Source organism: Bactrocera oleae, chromosome X (assembly GCF_042242935.1).
Source record: "Bactrocera oleae isolate idBacOlea1 chromosome X, idBacOlea1, whole genome shotgun sequence".
In the NCBI taxonomy this organism is placed as follows: Eukaryota; Metazoa; Arthropoda; class Insecta; order Diptera; family Tephritidae; genus Bactrocera; species Bactrocera oleae.
In genome coordinates, this window is record NC_091541.1 from 29,593,893 (window position 1) to 29,602,912 (window position 9,020).

Genomic DNA, 9,020 nt, shown 5'->3' on the forward strand with positions numbered 1-9,020 from the left:
TATCACTATGCCCTGGAACCCATTGCAGGTTTATCGTGAAGTAGGATCTAACATCCTACATCTAACATCCTCTAATAGATCAAGACATTCTTTCACTATCTTTGATGAGACCATAGGAGACTTGAGTGATTTCAAAGCCGCTTGGCTATCCGTATAAATATATATGCTCCTTGTTGTGAGCACACTTTTTGTCAACACAACAATGCTTTCTTTGATTGCTGTGATCTCCGCCTGGAAAACACTGCAGTGGTCTGGTAAGCGGAAGGCGATTTTAGTGTCTAAAGTTGCGGAGAAGACACCACCTCCCACTCGATTATCTAGTTTAGATCCATCCGTGTAGATGCTAATTCCTGGATTCCTGTCCACCTCGTCCCTTTCCCACTCCTCTCTGGAGAGGAAGGCAACATTGTGGACGGAATTTAGCTTCAATTCTATTGGATTGCAGAAATCCGTGGTTTTGGGTAGAAACGGGAACGATCTAAGTATTCTAGAATGCCCCATGTTGCAGTCGACTAATTGGGAGGATTCCCTTAGTCTGAGAGCAGACTTTGCTGTCACTTGCTTACAGAACAGGTCTGTTGGCAATAAATGCAGAATGACGTTTAGTGCCTGGCTAGGCGTTGTTCTAAGAGCTCCACTAATGCATATACTGGCTGCTCTTTGTATACTTTCCATACGCCTCACCGCGTATTTCTCATCCATTATTGGCCACCATACCAATATGTCATGATTGATCTGAAAACTGCTGTATAGAGCCAATAAGCTATCCGAGGCGTTAGCCCCCATTTGGGGCCCACTATCCTTTTACAAGTGTAGAGTGCTGTTGCTGCTTTCTTCACCCTAGCATCCAAGTTTTGTCTCCATGAAAGCTTCCTGTCTAAGATTAGTCCTAGGTAGCTTACCTTATCTCCAATTGTTAGTTCGCAACCATTTAGTACTGGCGCCATAACTACTGGAGTGTTATGCTTCCTGGTAAACAATACTAGCTCTGTCTTACCAGAATTTAAGTTTAATCCGCACGATACTGCCCAACGGTTTATATCGTCCAGGATCGTTTGCATAAGGTTTGCGAGAGTATTAGGGAATTTACCTCTAACTGATACTGCCACATCGTCAGCGTAGGCCACAACATGTACCCCCTTCTTCTCTAGATCCCACAGCAACTTATTCATTGTCAGGATCCAGAGAAATGGGGATAACACGCCTCCTTGAGGTGTCCCCCTTTAGACGGATCTGCACATCGTTGGAGCTTCCATCTTTGAAATTATTGACATGCTCGTGAGCCTCTCTTATAATTAATTTTCTGAGAGGTTCGTAGATGTCCAGATCCTTAAGCGCACACAGTATGGCCCTAGACTGGATGTTATTGAAGGCTCCTTCTATATCTAAGAAGGCAATTTGAGTGTATTCTTTAACTTCTAGAGATTTTTCAATCTCCGCCACCACAGAGCTCAGCGCTGTTTATGTGGATTTTCCTTTAGAATACGACTGTTGTGAACCAGCCAACTTGTCTGGTTTTAGTTTGTTTCTTATATGTAGTTCTATTAGCCTTTCCAACGTTTTTAGAAGGAACGAGGAGAGACTAATAGGTCTGAAGTCCTTTGGATTTGTATGCGAGCTTTTGCCTGCCTTAGGTATGTATATTACCTTGACTTCCCTCCAAAGCGAAGGGATATAGTTTGATTGCAGCGCCCCCTTAAGAATGATAACTAGCCAGTCCATTATGTAATTCTGCGACTGCTGTAATTGTGCCGGGAATAGACCATCTGGTCCCGGCGACTTGAAGGGCTTGAAGCTATTTATTGCCCAGCGTACGTTGCTTTCTGACACTGTGTTTATAAGAGTGGAGTCTATTTGCACTGTCTTGAGTATATTCAACAGTATGGCTTTCAGAGCTACCTGGGAAGTGGGTATCCATTAGTAGTTCCAGTGACTCTTCACTGGATACCGTTCAACCGCCGTCTGGCTTCTGAAGATAACCGATACTATGCACAGATTGTGCCATTATTTTCCTAAGTCGAGACGCTTCCGCCGTGTTCTCGATATCATTACAAAAAGATTTCCAAGAATTTCTTTTTGCTCTCCTAACTTCCTTCTTGTATGACCTAAGGAGGTTGTAGTAATAATCCCAGGCTGACTCACCTTGGGATTGCTTAGGTAAATTGAACTGCTTTCTGCATTCTTTCTGTAACTTTTTAAGTTCGAGAGACCACCAGGGTGGCCTAATTCTACCTCTATTTCGTGTTATTGCACAAGCCACTTCTAGTGCTTGCCGGCAAGATTCAGTGAATTGGTCAGCGAAGATGTCGAGATCCTCCTTACTATTGGGCTATAACGACGGAATCATAGGAATACGTTTTTCCAGCTCGTTCATGTGCACCTGCCAGTTCGTTTTCCTATCATTCCTGAAGTCCATGGCTCTATCGGCCCTTTCTTCTAATGTACATTCAATATATCGGGGATCCGAAAATGAATGTTCTTCGAGGACTCTCCATTGGGTTACCCTGTCAAATAGTACTTCCGACACAAGTGTGATATCCAGTACTTCTTGTCGGTTTCTTGTAATAAATGTTGGCGTACTTCCCTTATTACACAATAGTAGCTTAGTGCCTAGTAGGTAATTGAAGAGACACTCACCTCTGTCGTTGACATCTAAGCTGCCCCAGACTGTGTGATGCGCGTTTGAATCGCATCCAAGTATTATCATGCACTTGGATGCCTCGCTATCTCTTACCACCTCTTTTACCATCAGAGGGGGCACTAGCTCCTCCTCGTACGGCATATAGCACGACACCAGCCGATAACTGCATTTGCTCGTTTTCCAGCTTACTGCTACTTTGTCGTTGTTGCTGTAATGATGTAATTTAAAAACGTTAAGGTTTTTCTTTGCCATTATGCAGGCTCTGATTTTACCTCAGTCCGCAAATACGCCCTCCATTAACCCATGGCTCCTGAATGAGGACAAACTCAGGCTGTTCTATTGCCACGTGGTTAATTAGGGCTGCTGAAGCTAGTTTGCTGTGATGAAGATTAATTTGTAGAAGACACATTAACTAATGTTGTTTCTGCGTCTTCCTGAGAGTCGCTTAAAAGCTCTCTCTCAGTATACAAGTTTAGGAGTCTGGCAGCAAGCTCAGACTCGAAAGAGCACTCACCTTGCTCTATACTTTCTACATCGCTCGAGGACTCCATAGGATCTTCCTCTACTTCCCATGTCTCGCTTTCCGATGCTAGATGGTCTGCAGCATCGGCGTCTGACTTGTATGGTGTAATCCTCACTTTCGTGAATCCGTAGTTTATCTCCCCGCCACTTTTCGCCAGCGGTTCGATGGATTCTTTTGTTAGTAATAGCAGAATCTGCATCGTGGCCCTTTTGGGCTCAACGCCAGATTCTGCTACACTATCGTCAAATGCCTTGACGAACTTCTACCCCTCCATGGGCAGACTCGGGTTGCAGGCTCTTATAAGCTGCATAATCTGATCCGGCTGTAATGATGTAGCCGGGATCCATACCCTTGCCCTTGGTCTGGATGGTGATCCACTGCTATCAGTTTTGCGCCCGGGTACACCTCCCCTACCTTGGCTATAGCAGCTTGGGACTGGCTGCCTCCTGCGCTACTACTTTCTTGGGGCCAGCTTTAGCTTCTGTCCCCTTCCTTGTGCCTGCCTTATCTGCGAGACCAAGCTTCGCTCCTGTCCTCTTGCTGATTGTTGCCGAACTCGTTGCAAACGCTGCTCTTTTATGGGAGCAACTAGGTCCCTTTGGATTTTTCGGTGGAGATCCGGGCTCCCTTGTATGTTTTTTTTGTTTTTTTTTTGATTTAGGTTCATAAATGGTCCCACGAGTGTGGGGGAAAGTGTGTCCGCTTGCGCTTAGCCCCCGCTACGCAAGTAAGGCTATCATATTACAGAGGGCGCCAGGTATCCGTAAGTCCGTTTGAGACTGGGCTATTTAAGGGCCCCCAGCCAGGTTGATCCTCGGCACGAGTCGCATGACACCTTGATCCAGCCCTTTATAGTACCCCCGACCATGGTAAGGCTCCTTACCTATATGCTTTACTAATGAGGAACATCGAACACACAGGTAAGAAGTCTGACCTTAGCTAGATTCCTGACGTCTACAGCAGGGGCGGTCTGTTACCAGCTCGTCCCCGCTTACTTCGTGAAACTGTGGTATCTATTACCAGTCGGCACCCTCGGGGAGGGTTCAGTGGGGGATTTCTGCCGACCTTTTAAAAATTAAAACGCCAAAAAAGGGCTTAGTGCCTAGTGCGCTTTTTAGTGCTTTTTCTGATAGATAGTTTATATTTATATTTTTTTAAATACATTATTAAGTTAATAACATAAAATAATTCGAAATTTTTAAAACCGTGGCATGACTGTATTTAAAAAAAGGCTTTTGTGGTTTTATGAAACCACGGTGCAAGTGAAACTTTTTTTCACATTGTAGACATTTAACTAAAAATCGCTTCATCAATCATAATTTTATACGTGGAAAATTAAAATGATAATCGGAAATGATAAAAGTAGACTAGGTCTCCAACTAATATTTTTATTGAACTCTGTGCTTAGAGTACGACATACATAATACTTTACAATTATTTAAATGATATACACATATTAAAAAGTTATACTTTAAAAACTGAAAACAATATTTTAAAATCGTTGAGTCATTTCGATCCGTTTTTAAATTTTTTTCAATCATTCTATTATGAATTCCATCTTCATCATGAGTTTCACAGTTTATAAATGTAACCAATATTTTATGGTAACTAAAACTAAAAACAGCAAAATTAAGTATTTTCACTGTTAAATGAGAAAAATAATGCTAATTCCAATGTTCAGAAGTGTCGCTTACAGATTCGTTTATTTACAATGCGCAAACGACTCTGCATATAATTTATAGATATTCTAGTTATTGTAATTATGTGTGCATCTAAAATATGAAAGAACGCATACTGTTTGTATATCTGTCTACCTGCAACATATGTTTGTATGTAAATATAATATGTACACTAATTGCTTCATGCAAAATTTCACGTGTTTTGCTTTCATGTCAAAGAATCAATGTGTCAAAGGACTGACGCGACGACAAAGCGTCACAACATTGTGTTGTTGGTAGAAAATCCGAGCTGTGTCGAAAACAACAAACGAACGTGCGCCGATTTTCATCGCTTCCCTTACCGCTCTAACAGCTTTGCCAATCAACCATCGTAAATATGTATGTTTATGTATGAGCATGCATATATGTATATCGAAGCAGATTTTTGCGACCCATGTAAAAATATTTTAGAATTGTAAAATATTTTAAATCGACAAGAGCTATGTTGCCATTTTTTTCTGTATTTCCTTCTTTCCAGAAGGAACATCAGATAGTTGTTCAATTTATGATTTTTAGCTTTTACCGTCGTCGCGAAAAAACGCTTGTGGGCAAACGCATGCTCGGGAAGATGTGTATGGCATTTACTTTTATGAATGAGTCAACTTCGGAACGTCCAACGTCCTTTTTGACTGACTTCCCATCGTCTTTGCCAACTCTCCACCGTCTCCGCTCGAGCATTTCCTTTTACGGTTCTGGGTGGTAAGTCTGTTACAAGCTTTTTAGTCTCTTTGGCTAAGAGATCTAATGGGTGTAAGCCCGCAATTACAAGGGCAGCATCTTCTGACACTGTACGAAAAGCTGAGCATACTCTGAGTGCGCAAATGGCATAAATGGAAAAAAGGCCACGTCGGTAAGATTTTGTTTCGAGTGCTTTTCCCCAAACCTCGGCGCCATACAGAGTGACGGACTTCAGAACTCCAGCCAGGAGTCTTCTCTTATTTTGCTTCGGTCCACGGGTATTGAGCATCATTCGGGTTAAGGCTCTACATGCTTTGAAATCTTTTTCGCAGGTGTAGGCTAAGTGTTTTTTACAGGAAAGTCTGGAATCAAGAACAATTCCTAAGTATTTCAGCGCTGGTTGTGTAGATATACACGCACTTTTTATTCAAAATGTAGCAGTCTCTCGGGTTTTTCTGCCAGTAATAAACACGGCTTCCGTTTTGCTCTCTGCTAGGGTAAGTCCATTAGCTTTAAGCCAATCACTAATTTCAGACTGCACTGGTTATTGCAAAAATATCTTCTATTTGCTTAACTGTCACCACAACAGAAATGTCATCTGCAAATACTATGATGTGAACAGTTTTGGGTACCTTTAGTCGCAGTACTCCGTCGTACATGATGTTCCAGAGTAACGGTCCGAGTACAGATCCTTGTGGTACACCACCGGTGACTTTATATTCCTTATAGCCGTTGCTTGTGTATTAGCTCAGAATTATTTCATTAAAGTAGCTTACGATTATGTTGTAAAGGTATGGAGGCACGGAGAAACTTTTTAAGGCAGTTAATATGCTATACCAGGATGCTGAGTTAAATGCATTTTTAACGTCGAGTGTTACGACGTCATCGATTGCTTTGTTTAGGCGTCGGTATATAATTCGCTCAGGGATCGCTGTTTTCAGCGCTATATTAGGAATTCCGTTTGGGCCCGGGGCTTTAGATGGGTTTAACCGGTCACATGCTTCTCGGACCTCTTCGTTCGAAACAGACGGTATATCTGGGGCTACTTCTATTATCGCTTGATGAAGTTGGAAATGCATTGGTCGGGTTGGGAAGAGCACCGATACTATTCTTTCCAGCATTGAGGGGAAGTCGGCATTTGCCCATGAGAACGGAGTTTTGCCATTACCACCTTATATGCTAGCCCCCAGGCATTGTCTTCAACGTCGTCGCTGAGTTTCAGAAAGCATTCTTGTTTGCTTTTCTTAATGGACTGCTTTAATAGCTTCCTCTTTTCCTTGAAAAGTCTTAGGAGGGGTATTTGCTCAGGGGTGCCACGTGACCTTTGATATGAACGTCTTGCCTGCTGGCATGCTTTTCGCAGTTTGTCGATTGTGTTATTCTACCAATATACTAGAGGGTGATGATTGGGCTGAAACGGCGGAATCATAGGAATACGTTTTTCCATGGCTCTATCGGCTCTTTCTTCTAATGTACATTGAATATATCGGTGATCCGAAAATGAATGTTCTTCGAGGACTCTCCATTGGGTTACCCTGTCAAATAGTACTTCCGACAGAAGTGTGATATCCAGTACTTCTTGTCGGTTTCTTGTAATAAATGTTGGCGTACTTCCCTTATTACACAATAGTAGCTTAGTGCCTAGTAGGTAATTGAAGAGACACTCACCTCTGTCGTTGACATCTAAGCTGCCCCAGACTGTGTGATGCGCGTTTGAATCGCATCCAAGTATTATCATGCACTTGGATGCCTCGCTATCTCTTACCACCTCTTTTACCATCAGAGGGGGCACTAGCTCCTCCTCGTACGGCATATAGCACGACACCAGCCGATAACTGCATGTGCTCGTTTCCCAGCTTACTGCTACTTTGTCGTTGTTGCTGTAATGATGTAATATAAAAACGTTAAGGTTTTTCTTTGCCATTATGCAGGCTCTGATTTTACCTTGACTATTAGCCATAAATAAATTATAGCTCGGTGTCCTCAGTCCGCAAATACGCCCTCCATTAACCCATGGCTCCTGAATGAGGACAAACTCAGGCTGTTCTATTGCCACGCGGTTAATTAGGGCTGCTGAAGCTAGTTTGCTGTGATGAAGATTAATTTGTACACATTAACTAATGTTGTTTCTGCGTCTTCCTGAGAGTCGCTTAAAAGCTCTCTCTCAGTATACAAGTTTAGGAGTCTGGCAGCAAGCTCAGACTCGAAAGAGCACTCACCTTTTCTTCTTTTGTTAGTAATAGCAGAATCTGCATCGTGGCCCTTTTGGTCTCAACGCCAGATTCTGCTACACTATCGTCAAATGCCTTGACGAACTTCTACCCCTCCATGGGCAGACTCGGGTTGCAGGCTCTTATGAGCTGCATAATCTGATCCGGCTGTAATGGTGTAGCCGGGATCCATACCCTTGCCCTTGGTCTGGATGGTGATCCCCTGCTATCAGTTTTGCGCCCGGGTACACCTCCCCTACCTTGGCTATAGCAGCTTGGGACTGGCTGCCTCCTGCGCTACTACTTTCTTGGGGCCAGCTTTAGCTTCTTTCCCCTTCCTTGTGCCTGCCTTATCTGCGAGACCAAGCTTCGCTCCTGTCCTCTTGCTGATTGTTGCCGAGCTCGTTGCAAACGCTGCTCTTTTATGGGAGCAACTAGGTCCCTTTGGATTTTTCGGTGGAGATCCGGGCTCCCTTGTATGTTTTTTTTGTTTTTTGTTTGATTTAGGTTCATAAATGGTCCCACGAGTGTGGGGGAAAGTGTGTCTGCTTGCGCTTAGCCCCCTCTACGCAAGTAAGGCTATCATATTACGGAGGGGGCCAGGTATCCGTAAGTCCGTTGAGACTGGGCTATTTAAGGGCCCCCAGCCAGGTTGATCCTCGGCACGAGTCGCATGACACCTTGATCCAGCCCTTTATAGTACCCCCGACCATGGTAAGGCTCCTTACCTATATGCTTTGCTAATGAGGAACATCGAACACACAGGTAAGAAGTCTGACCTTAGCTAGATTCCTCACGTCTACAGCAGGGGCGGTCTGTTACCAGCTCGTCCCCGCTTACTTCGTGAAACTGTGGTATCTATTACCAGTCGGCACCCTCGGGGAGGGTTCAGTGGGGGATTTCTGCCGACCTTTTAAAAATTAAAACGCCAAAAAAGGGCTTAGTGCCTAGTGCGCTTTTTAGTGCTTTTTCTGATAGATAGTTTATATTTATATGTTTTTAAATACATTGTTAAGTTAATAACATAAAATAATTCGAAATTTTTAAAACCGTGGCATGACTGTATTTAAAAAAAGGCTTTTGTGGTTTTATGAAACCACGGTGAAAGTGAAACTTTTTTTCACAATGTAGACATTTAACTAAAAATCGCTTCATCAATCATAATTTTATACGTGGAAAATGAAAATGATAATCGGAAATGATAAAAGTAGACTAGGTCTCCAACTAATATTTTTATTGAACTCTGTGCT

General features: G+C 43.0%; 1 long non-coding RNA gene across 1 annotated transcript; it reads right to left on the reverse strand.

The window, feature by feature from the left end:
• Positions 1-5,516: 5,516 nt before the first annotated feature.
• On the reverse strand, positions 5,517-8,753 carry LOC138858166 (uncharacterized). Its single transcript, XR_011397389.1, has 2 exons — positions 7,505-8,753; positions 5,517-7,440 (listed from the first exon to the last, which is right to left on the reverse strand). It is a non-coding gene; the product is annotated as an uncharacterized lncRNA (long non-coding RNA).
• Between the last annotated feature and the right edge of the window lie 267 nt (positions 8,754-9,020).